This window comes from Cnephaeus nilssonii (assembly GCF_951640355.1).
Source record: "Cnephaeus nilssonii genome assembly, chromosome: X".
NCBI classification, from domain to species: Eukaryota; Metazoa; Chordata; class Mammalia; order Chiroptera; family Vespertilionidae; genus Cnephaeus; species Cnephaeus nilssonii.
This window is the reverse complement of record NC_137071.1, coordinates 84165045-84177932: the sequence shown is the minus strand read 5'-3', so window position 1 is coordinate 84177932 and position 12888 is coordinate 84165045. Positions and strand designations below refer to the sequence as shown.

The 12888-nt window shown below is 39.8% G+C and overlaps 1 protein-coding gene across 2 annotated transcripts in view; it reads right to left on the bottom strand.

The window, feature by feature from the left end:
- Positions 1–12888, bottom strand: part of PLS3 (plastin 3) — a 95396-nt gene that overhangs the window by 48370 nt on the left and 34138 nt on the right. Inside the window, exon 1 of one of the 2 annotated variants that reach the window (XM_079765352.1) lies at positions 8439–8493. The exons of the other annotated variant lie outside the window; for it this stretch is intronic. The gene's annotated coding sequence lies outside the window, so the exon portion shown is untranslated. Of the gene's footprint in view, positions 1–8438; positions 8494–12888 lie in introns of those variants that run through there. 2 annotated transcript variants of the gene reach the window in all.

Here is a 12888-nt window from a genome sequence, read left to right as displayed (position 1 = left end):
TGGTTGATGATGAACTTTATTTTTTTTTCTTGAAATTGAAAGGCACCTAAAAGAAAATAGCAGGGGATAGATTCACCATAGACTATCCCAGCCACTAGTATGCCAGGTAAATAGAATTGGGAAAGCAAGGCTGATTCCTTAAATTAGAGATCTGGCAACACATACTTAAGCTAGTATCATGAAGAGAGCAACAGAGTGAATAAAACATGGAAGAATACAATATTTTACTATAAACAAAAAGAAAAACCACCAGTCACTGCTATGTGTGAATATTCAACAAAAAAGATGTGTATGTATCCCCTTCCTCCATCCAAAAAAGGCAGAGCTTTAGAACACCCACGGTTCACATACCTACCTATACCAACAGAAACTGCCACCCTGCCTCCTCCCTAGTTAGGCAAGTCAACAGCACTAGTCTCCATGACAGACGGGCGTGTAACACTCTGAGCTACAGCTCACCTACTCCAGTTCCGTGTTTCTGAATGACTTTAGATTTCAGCTTGAATGTCTACCATATTCACCCACTTATTTATTTACTAGAGGCCAGGTGCCCGAGATTCGTGTACTGGGGGACGGGGGTCCCCTCAGCCCGGCCTGCTCCCTCTCGGCCTGCTCCCTCTCGCAGTCCCGGACCCCTTGGGGGATGTCTGCCTGCTGGCTTAGGCCCGCTCCCCTCAGGGCTTGGGCCTAGGCCCGCAGTCAGACATCCCTCTTGCAGTCTGGGGCTCTCCCAGTCCAGGACCCCTCGCTCCTTACCGCCCGCCTGCAGCGGAGGAAGGAGAGGCTCCCGCCACCGCAGCTGTGAGCCTGGCTTCTGGCTGAGCGATGCTCCCCCTGTGGGAGCGCACTGACCACTAGGGGGCAGCTCCTGCATTAAGTGTCTTCCCCCTGGTTGTCAGTGTGTGTCATAGCAACCAGTTGTTCTGCCGTTCGGTTGATTGATTTGCATATTATGCTTTTATTATATAGGATTATATAGGATAGTCAAGCTGTAATTGAAGGCTTGGTAGGTACCAGGCAGTGTTGGGTGCTGCAGATATAGAGAACTAGGATCCAAAGCCATTCTCTTGGGGAGCTGTCTAGTGGGGAAAACAGATGGAAAAACAAAGGCATAATATTAGTGCTATCATGCTATTACAGTCATGTTTACTGAGTGGTGGGCCTCAGGAAAGGTTTTCCAGAGCAAGTAACTTTTGAACTTTATCTTAGAACATAAGTAGGCATACATGAAACAGATATCACTGGTAAAGACATTCTAGGCACAGAGACAGAGAGGAGATGCCATTCTGGAGCTGGAGAAAGACAGTGTGGTTGGAGCTCTGTGCTTAGGGTTTGTGACAGACAACTGGAGCAGAAAGTCAGGTCCAACTTAGAAGGGCTACAGCAAAAAACTGGACTTGACCCTCTGGCCAAGGGAGAAGGAAGCTCAGTGAGGAAGATTCCAGTCAGGAAAGTCTGAGTGTCTACAGTTGAATTTATTGCTACGTTATTTCCCCACTTTCAATGATCTCTCTTGCTAAATCAGGTCTCCTTTTCAACTTGCCTACTTTCCTCAGTCTCCAGGTCTACAAATTTGGTACTGAAATTTGGCCACAAGAAACAGAGGGAGGGGTGAAGTAAATCACTAAGCATTCTGGATTCTTCCATCATACAATTTTATCATTTCATGTCTGGCCTACTCCAAAAGCCTTTTTAGCTAATCTATATAGTCTTGTCTCCCTCCAATGTAATCTTTACACTGCTAACTTTCTGAAGAGCAGATCTATGATATATTCCATACAAAAAAAGCCCCAACTTTAAAGCACAACATTCAAGGCCCTATACTTTTCTATATTGATACCTGCCTATCTTCCCAATGTTATTTCCCATTACGTGCACTGCACTCTTGAATCACACTCTATAAAGATACCCCATTCCCCAAGCAGACCATGTATTTCCTCATCTTCAGTCCTTCTCTGTGGAATGCTCTACACCCATCTCCTATCTATTCTTCAAGAGCATCTTTAAGGAAGTCTCTTCAGACTGTCCCATCTGAGACAAAAATTCTCTCTTCCCAGTACTCTCACAGAATTGTGTTTTCTTCTATTATAGCCAGTGCTGGATTCTTTCAGAGAGCTCTAATTTTAAATATCGTTTTACTCTCAGACCATATGTACCTATTTTTGAATGGGAAAATATAGTCAACCACAATGATAGCATTTAATACTACTACACAAAGTTCTTTGATGGATGGTACTATATCCCATTCATCCTCATATTCCCAGCCTCTATCACAGTGTCTCCAGAGTAGGTAATAATAATAATAATTTAGACAATATAATAACATATCATTGTAAGTTTATATTATATCAGCTAACATTTATGGAGGACTTATTATTTACATGGACTGTACTAAATGCTTTATATACATTATCCAAGTTACTTCTCAGTAAACCTCTATGAACCAGGTGATATTGTTATTCCTGTTTTACAGAAGAGCAAACTGGCTTAGAGATTTTGAATAACTTGCATAAAGAAAGTCACATAGAGAGGCAGAACCAGGTCTCAAATCCAGGTCTGCCTGACACCAGAGTCAGTATTCTCAACCATTAATGCTATATAGCCTCCTCAACAAAGACTGAATGAATATATTTTGCCAACAAGACTATAAACTTTATTAGAGATACAAGTGTATTCATCTCTGTATTCACCAGAGCACTTGGTGTAATCTATGGACACAATGCATTCTCAATAAATACCATTTTAATAAAAAATAACCCACAACTAGTGCCTACAACCATTTTGATCATGTCAGTCCCCCATTTTAGGAAGCTTTAATTGCTTCTGTCTAAACAGATCATCTAATCTATGCCTGATGATATTCCAAGGTCCTCTAGAATGGTCCTACTAGTCACATCTAATCCATTTTACCTTTCAACAACACTCAGTACCTTTTATTTTATCCTGCCCCTCATTTCCCTCTCTCCTAGTAACAACCCTCTCTCTGTGTATCTGCCTCTCACATTTATCATGCTCTCCCCTTCCTTTTTCTTCTCTCCCAATCCAAATTCTACTCAGACTTCAAGGTTCAGGAGAAGCCTCATCCTCTCCCAAATCATGTTTCCCAATGACTCCAGCTCTGCTTTTTTTCTTCAACTCCCACAGCATTTAAAAATCTCGCCAAAAAATTTAGCAATTTAATTATAGACTCCTACCTATAGTTATATAAGTGGATGTGAGGACAGTGGGGCTGAGACATCCACCATCCTATCTGATTCAATTCACCTGCCTCCTCCACAGAGATCCTCAGCTTTGGTTGAAGAAAATAATCTTCCCCAGGAAAAAAGAGATTATTCTTTTATGAACAGCTCACAAATATTTGTCTAACCACTTGATCTGCAAGTCTTATTTCAAGGTTGTTTTTCAACAACAGAGTCTAAACTTCATCTTCCTCTCTTGTACACCCACAATAATCCGTTGCTGGATGCTGGGTACAGAGGTATGGTTCAAAAAATATTCCAACTGCCTGTCAAGCTTTGAGGATCAAATAATTCCCAGCATGCCCAATATCCAATGATTACTAAAATTGTAATTGGGACGAAACAAGAGCCTAGGGTAGTTAAGGGACTTTGCCCAGGATGGAGCTGTGCAGCAAATGTAAAATTAAAAGAGTATGTGTGAGAGAAGGTAATTAACTACTCTGACCATAAGAACATTAACAAAGAGGTTACATACCCACTGCTTTGTGGAAAGAAGGCCCATGCCTATTATAGCCTATAGAAGATAATTTAAAAGCTCCTAACAAACATGACCATGATATTCAGAAGTATGAATGGTTGCCAGGAAATGTAGATAGTGACCCCTCCCTAGCTAATACTAAATTGTTTTCATTAAAGGATAAGGGATTCACTTAATACTTGAACTGAAATCGCCAAAAACTGTAATTGTGCAAACCATATAGGATATAGGCAACGGGTTCAGTAAAGAGTATATACAGGGTGGGGCAAAAGTAGGTTTACAGTTAGTATCTACAACAATTAATAAATAAAAACACAAAAATAAATTGTTTTGTGTACTCACAACTGTAAACCTACTTTTGCCCCACCCTGTATACAGTCTAAAAGTTCTTTCTTCAAAACAGTGGTGTTAAATGGGTACTGACAATAAAACAGTACCATACTTAAAAAAAAATAAGGGCACAGATGCTTAATTTCTCTTGTGGCACATTTATTCCTACATATGACTTGCTCGTGCTGCACTATCCTTAATATTGCTTAATTTCAGCCTCTTAAATGTTAAGTGCTGTGAATAGCCACTCCTATTGTATCAGTACTAATAACTTAGTGTTACTGTAAACATAACCAAACACTCAAGTATCTATGTGATTTACCTTTTATTTTAGGATTTTTTTTTTTCATGTATAAGCCATCACTATGGTACCCAAAGCTTTTTAGTTGTAACCAACTGATTTTTCCCAAGGAGCATGTGGTTTGAAGTTTTGTTTGTTTCCATCTAGAAAACTTTAACAGACTTTTGGAAAAGGAGTAACTGCAACAGTTTAAGAGGTTATATGTCTCTTTCTCAATTGAATGATTTGTTACTCTTCAAGTCAAAACAAATGAGTCAGACTCTAAATGTCCTCACACGTGTGTGATGGGTTCCTAGTTCTGAAAGTTTAGGAAAGGTTAAAGCAGAAGGAAGAAGTGGTAAAGGATTTCACTGTTCATTATTCCAGCACCTCAGCATTATTAAAAATTGCTTATTGTTAACAACATGATAAGCAAACTTCTATGAAAGTAATATTCAACATGTACAGCACACTTTCCTCAGCAAGGTTGCTTTTCAAGCCTAGATCTGGTAGTTCTACGGTACTTGACATTTCAACTGAAAATTGGTAAAACTATACAGGGGACACTGCTACATAATCTTACATAAAACTAGCTGTATTTTCCCACAAGGCATTGTTATATATGCTGTTAGGCTATACAGTATTTGTGACTAAAGATTAAAGCAACTGGCTGATGGAACATAAGTCTGGATATATTTAGTAACTATGCTTCTACAACTTATTTAGATGAAAATAATAAACACACAAAAACATAACATTTTAGGTTAACATAGAATACCATTTGAGAGACATTTGTGAAGTGACCTAAAATACTTTAGCTACTATTTCCATGATAAAACATGTTTCAAATTCTAAATCAATTGAGAAACAAACTTGGGAAGGCTCCATCAGTGACTAAAGGCTAACTCTACCCGTTATCCAACCATAAGTAGCAGCCTACCCATAACTGCAATTTTTGCCCTGGGTTCATCCAAGAACTTTAAGGAGAATTAAACATTAGCTTATTATTTAATGTGAAGGAGAGATTGCTATCTCCTGCATGTATGCCGCTCCAACAACCCCTGAGGATGCATGAGAAGTATGCAGGGTTATTAAGAAGGGCAGGGGAACCCGGCCTGCTCAGTGGTTGAGCATCGACCTATGAACCAGGAGGTCACAGTTCGATTCCTGGTCAGGGCACATGCCTGGGTTGCAGGCTCGATCCCCAGTGTGGGGTGTGCAGGAAGCAGTCGATCGATGATTCTCTTTCATCATTGATGTTTCTATCTCTCTCTCCCTCTCTCGGAAATCAAAATATATTTCAAAAAAAAGGGCAGGGGAGCAGAGATGGCTGTTATTTGCAAAGTCATGCGTGGGGGAGTGTATAGAGTTAAACCCAAACTGTCTTAGCCCTCTTCCTACCTCTCTAATATCTACAACTAAGCCACTAAAAAAAAAAGGTGTGAGCTCCTTGGAAGCAGTGTTGGTACCTTGACTTTGCTTCTTGGCTCACATAAGCACCTACGAAATGTTTGTTGAATAAACTCTGATAGAGGCAATAGGAAAAGTGAGCGTAACTTAAACATTATGCAGGCGAAATAATTGTCCATGTGGTTTTACAAATGCATACTCTATTAGAGAAAGCTGTGAACCAAATAGTCAAGGCATAATAATGTTCCCACATTCTTCCCACACAATTGGCCTGCTAGTATGTTTTAACTATCTACTCTTGATTAATACTTCAAGCTACTGCAAAACTCTTCAAGATGTCTGAAACCTGTCCTTAAAATTTAGCTGTAAGTCAAACAGAAAGAATTTTTTCAGAAACAGTTTTTACTTGCAACAATTCTGGCAATCCAGAAGCACCTTTCACCATTACAATACACACCATGTACAAATTATGTTTTGACAAGCCTGAAATTTATAGACAAAAGTAACATTTAGAAATACATGTAAATTGTCCCAAACTAAAGCTATACTTAAAATCTTTATTATGAAAATTTTCAATATATACAAAGGCAAGAGAAAATAATTAAACAAACACCCATAAACCCATCATCCAAAGTCTACATTTATCAGGAATTTCCCACAACTGCTTCAACTATATTCCCTTCCTGTCCCTTGTCTTCTTTTACCCCCTTCCCTTCCTCCCTTTTCCCTATCCTGAATTATTTTAAAGCAAACCCCAGACATCCCAGTATTTAATTTTCTAGAAATACTGGTACCTCTATTTTATTCTAAAATCTATCATATGCTAGATTCTGATTGTTTTTCAAGCACCGATACCTATGAGTCACTTAAATCCCAAAGGGCACCCAAGCCTGTGTCATTTCCTGGAGGAATATCCAATACCCATTTTAAGGAAAGTTTCCTTTCCTTTCTTTTGTATTTTATATATATAAAAATGATATGATCTTAAAGCAATGGCTATCTAAAAATAAGTTAGTAACTTTTCCAATAAAAGAAACATTCAACTCAATTTAGTCAGATTGAAGACATTCTTTAAATTCTTGCCAGACAAGAATTTTGTAGATATTTAATGTACATCTTAATGACATCCTAAAAGCCCCTTTGCTTGTGATGAAGAAAACTATATCAAATCCAAAGATAACCAATACTACTACTCCTTCCCCCATCTTTACAAATCTAAGGTATGCTGAAACCGTTTTGGCTCAGTGGATAGAGCATTGGCCTGCGGACTCAAGGGTCCCGGGTTCGATTCCGGTCTAGGGCATGTACCTTGGTTGCGGGCACATTCCCAGTAGGGGGTGTGCAAGAGGCAGCTGATCGATGTTTCTCTCTCATCGATGTTTCTAACTCTCTACCCCTCTCTCTTTCTCTCTGTAAAAAAAAATCAATAAAATATATTTTTTTTAAAAAAGAATAAACAAATCTAAGGTATATTAATTGCTTGGCTTGAAATAGTGCACTCTTCTTTTAAAAAGGTCTAATCCTTTCCATATTTCCTAAATAAATCTTGACACTTTCCAAAAATATCCAAACGTATCTGCTGCTGATGAAATTAATTAATCTTCACACCTGAGGGGTATTTCCATTCTCCTTTCCTTAGAAAATTAACATTGAAGTGAAGGGCAATGCGCGGGCGCGCGCGCGCACACACACACACACACACACACACACACACACACACACCACACCACACCACACCACAAGGCAGGATCAGACTAGTTAACATGCTCAAATCAAATATTATGATGTACAACTCAGAAATCGCTAGAGATACAATTTCAGCTTAGACTTTGAGCTAAATTGAGAGCTTATCTATTAATCACTGAAAGTACCTTTTGCAGTGTTTCGTATGCTGCTTATATGGTTCTCAAATATAGCACTTGTTAATTGAAAACTAGATTGTTATTTCATATTCCACTTTTTATTTCATACAGGTATACTAAGTACAACCACCCTGAAACATTACCCTTAACTCATACTCAGGATTTATATAACTAGCTCTATTGAAATTAGGAGAAATAAAACTTATAGGATCACCATGTAATGGAAAACCCTGGTGATTCTGTGAACATCAAAATCACTTATCACTACTATGTTATAAAATAACACCACCAAAATGTCACCACTAATGGTTTTCATTTTTTGGTAAAGTATAAATAAACATTAGGACAACTGTTTATCAGAAGTCATTTTGTAAAAGTAGATAGAATACCAGTCTAATCAGGACATGTTGTCATGACAGCTACCTCATCTTCTATTGCATAGAATACAGAAAAACCATTTAACAGGGACCAGTGGCATTTAAAACCCCCTCCCCCCAATACAGAGTAATAGTTTCTGTCACTTAAACCTTTTGGTCATTTAACTTGATAGATATGGTTATATGATTAGGATATCAAAACCAATTTTTTAAAAGTACTAAGTTGCTAAAATGGTCCCCCAAATAAAGCAAAGACAACATATAGAGAACAGGTTAGATTCTAAACTTCAAAAATTTTTCTTACATTTGATTCAACTTGAATAAATAAGATTTAGAAAGTGTCTCCAAATGTTTAACTACCAAAACACATAAGAATTTTTCAAACTTTGTGAAGTAAATTTCTGCTTAAATATTCAGTAATCTAAAAGTTAGAGCCCAACGAAGTAATTTTAAAATAGTTACCCTTCTGGGAAGACGAGAGCAAACCTGTTTCTTTCTCGCAGCACTAAGAGAAGGAACCTCCCACGCTCAAAATGCCAATCTGGAAACCCAACATTCTTCTTACAATTGCAAGTCATAACACTTCCTGCTTGGAAAAGAGAACACCCTGACAAAAGAATGATATAATACTTACGAATCCCCTTCCTGTCAGCCTCACAGTATTTTTTTTTTTTTGCCAAGTATTAATGAAGTCTAACTTCACAGCATTTATAGAAACACTAATTTTTTCATTCTAGCACCACTGAAATCATGCAAGAACACCGGGGAATTTAAAGTTGGTTCAGGTCAAATAGCTACAACCCACATACCTATTTAGAGTCTGAACGTTAGCCAAGTGACCTGCTTATTTTAGAAGACATGGAAGGAACCAGCTTCTCCCCAGTGCCCAAGTCACTACACCTTAGTAAAAGTACATGACTTAGAAAGGCAAACTAACTCTCTCAGACCACTTATGTTCTCTATTATTAATTTTGATACAAACTTATTCCTATCTTCATGCAACATTTACCTTCCATGAGCTAGGTGTGATAGCATTTACTGTGAGAATCTACTACACCTGTTTTCTGTTGAAATGTAAACTGTTAAGTTTAGGAACCCTATTTTCTTTTTTTTAAATATATTTTTCTTGACTTCAGAGAGGAAGGGAGAGGGAGAGAGAGAGAAACATAGATGATGAGAGAGAATCATTGATCAGCTGCCTCCTGCACCGCCCCCCCCCCCACTGGGGATTGAGCCAGCAACCCAGGAATGGGCCCTGATGGGGAATCAACCATGACCTCCTGCTTCAGAGGTCCACGCTCAGCCACTGAGCCACACTGGCCAGGCAGGAACTCTATTTTCTACCAGCATCGCATATAAGAACAGCTCTAGAGCCAGATTGGGTTCAAGTCCTGGCTCCACAATTTTGTAGCTGGGCATGAAAAAATTAGCCAAGTTGCTAAAGTTCTTGTGCCTGTTTTCTCATCCAGGAATAACAGTAACTACTTCACATAATAGTAACTACTTTGTACATTATTGTGATGCTTAAGTGATTTAACATGTGTTAACATTTAGATCACTAGAGGCCCGGTGCATGAAATTCGTGCACGGGGGGAGGGGCAGTATCCCTCAGCCCAGCCTGCACCCTCTCCAATCTAGGACCCCTTAAGGGATGTTCGACTGCCCGTTTAGGCCCGATCCCACCGGGCAGTTGGACATCCCTCTCACAATCCAGGACTGCTGGCTCCCAACAGCTCACCTGTATGCCTGCCTGATTGCCCCTAACTGCTTCTGCCTGCCAGCCTGATCACCCCCTAACCACTCCCTTGCCAGCCTGATCAACACCTAACTGCTCCCCTGCTGGCCCGATTGCCCCTAACTGTCCTCCCCTGCCGGCCTGGTCGCCCCCAACTGTCCTCCCTTGCAGGCCTGGTTCCCCCCAACTGCCCTCCCCTGCAGGCCTGGTTCCCCCCAACTGCCCTCCCCTGCTGGCTTGCCCCCCCCCAACTGCCCTCCCCTTCAGGCCTGGTTCCCCCCAACTGCCCTCCCCTGCTGGCTTGCCCCCCCCCAACTGCCCTCCCTTGCAGGTCTGATCCCTCCCAACTGCCCTCCCCTATTGGCCTGATCACCCACAACTGCCCTCCCCTGCCAGCCATCTTGTGTCCACATGGGGGCGGCCATCTTGTGTGTTGGAGTGATGGTCAATTTGCATATTACCTCTTTATTATATAAGATAGCCTGCCATGCGGTAAGCATTTGATATATGATCACTGCTATTCTTATTATTGAAATTTGCTTTTTTAACGTATCTAATCAGTTAATTGCAAAATTAAGCAACTGGTTTGTGGGGAGTGCCCTTTATTGGAGAGAACAGAAAATCAACAGAAGTGATGCACAAGGCTCAGGAGATGATGTCTAATACTGAAAATCATTCGAAAGGAAATGTAGCGCAATGGGAGTGTCAGGGTCTTAGGAGTCTGACAAATTTGAAATCTCTGTGATCCTGAACAAATTATTTAGCATCTCTGAGTCCCATGTTCATATCCATAAGCGTGGAGCCAATTCACGGGGTTGCTCTGATGATTATATGAGACGATATAAGTATATAAGAGCCTCTGGCTCCAACAAGGTGCTCAATAAGTGGCAGCCATGATTATAATCTACTTGTATATAACACGCGTAATAACATCTGCTCTGTCTTCCTAATAGGAATGAAAGTGAGATAATAGCTACTCCAGTCCTTTATAAATAATATAAAATAAACACAGGGAAGCATTTTATGATAATATATTGAATTTCCAGAATAAGGAGTCACACTGCACTCCCTTGTAAAAAGGCTCAAGACAGTCCAGGTCAGGAGGAAGAGTGTTCTCCGGCCCTCATCAATAACCACCGTTAGCAGACACTGGGGCTACATTTTATCGTCTTAATAAGAGCACTTTAATTTATTTCATCCATCCCACAAACCCCATAAAATATTAAAAGGCAACACAATTCAGAATGGAAGGAATATAGTGGCAGGAGCCAGACGATATGTTTTTTCATGTTGTTGTTGCTGACTCACTCTCTATGTGAAGCCCCCACTTTCCCAAGCCTAGCACTGACTGTGGCCTGTCAGGGGATATAGCAGACAGTAAGTGACTCTCAAGCACTTTGAGCTACCTGGAAGGATGTATATGTATGCACCATCATATATTTTCCAGAGAAAACTGGGGCACAGGCAATTGCCTCAGGTAAGAAGATGGTATCAGCGTTAGACGAGAGATGTTGGGGTTTTTTCCCAGCCTTACTTTTTCTTTAGCCACACTTGTCACTTCAAACCACTTAGATGGGTCTGTCCCAAGTGCTATTAACTTCTTCAATGATAAGGCTACCTAGAAACGGCTTCCTTGACTTACCCTTTCCTGATCATCTGGAATGTATAGGCTTTCTAGCTTCTGAACTCAAAGGCTAATATTTGATCACAGTGAAATCTGTCAACACCAAGTCGCTGATTTTAAAAGCTGTTCACCATAACATAAGAGACTTCATTTAAACTACAAAATATTGTGGTCAGAGTTCTAGGAATGGCTACTCCCTTCACAAATGCATAGCTTCTAATTATTAACCATTACAACATTTCCTAAAAGACTGTTCTATCACATCAGTAGTTCAACCAGTTTTCATCTGTGGCCCATTTTGTAACCTTCTAAATGTTTCACTCATCATCTGAGGTACGTGTGGTGTGCGGGGTGGGGGGTAGTATTTGTGTATGTGCATGTGTGTGACTCTGTGTATGAACAGAATTCCTATTTTTACTATGGGTAATGAAAATTGGTTTGGGAATAGAAGATGGTGGCAAGGGTTGTGTGATACATTTCAATTTTTATACGCAGGCCACAAAATGAAAATAACTTTTACACGGCACTTCAAATTCCTCATGATGAATGCTAAGGAATGCCAATGGAAGCAAACCCATGGTTTACCTGTACACCTCTCTCTCTCTCTCTCTCCTCACACACACATGCACCTGTGGACACACACGCCCCTCAGGGTGGGGAGGAAGGAGAGAGGCACACCCTGTGCTGCATGAGTTTCATAGACACATAAGTGTAATATACAGTTAGAACACAAGATCTAGATATAGTATTTTTAATGACTCTTCCAACTTTCATTCAAACGTCATGCTCTCCACCACACCCAGTACTGGGTATAGTCTTTCCATGTGTGACATGTACAGTGGAGGCCTCGCCCACGTGCTTAATGACACACCTCAACAACACTGATCTATTGTCCTTTAATGAAACAGGATTTTACCCATCTTCATGATTTATAAAGCAAACAAATGGGTAACGCCCACAGTGAGTAAAGCACTGAAGCAAAGGGTTCTAACATGCAACATGTAGTGAATTAACATGCAGGAAATTACTACTGTAATTTTGGACTATCCTGAAAAGTTTAGGAAATTTATAGCAGGAACAGTATTGGAAACACAGACTCTCTGTTGCATGGTTGCGGCAGTTTTAACAATCAAGTAGATCTGGTTTATATAATTTTTTTCCTATTTTTTTTTGGGCGGGGGGGGGGGGGGGAGACAAGCCACAAACTATACTAATTTCAATATTCCAAGGGATGTCTCCCCAGTAAGTCTCTATTAACTCTGTATTTGTGTAATAAGTAATCAACACTCTCAAAATTTTAGAATAGGATGCCTTATTATATATTAAATTATACCTTGTCCCAATCACTAAAACAAAAGACTGAAATAGATGGTAGGTTGAAGTAAGAGTTCTTCAAAAATTATCAAGTAAACTATACATGCGTCAAGGAACTTAGTTTAAAAGACATCTGTAGTGATTATAGCTGACAATACTAAATTGTGTATTTGAAAGTTGCTCAGAGAGTAGATCTTAAAGTTCTCATCACAAGGAAAAAAAATTGTAACTACATGAGG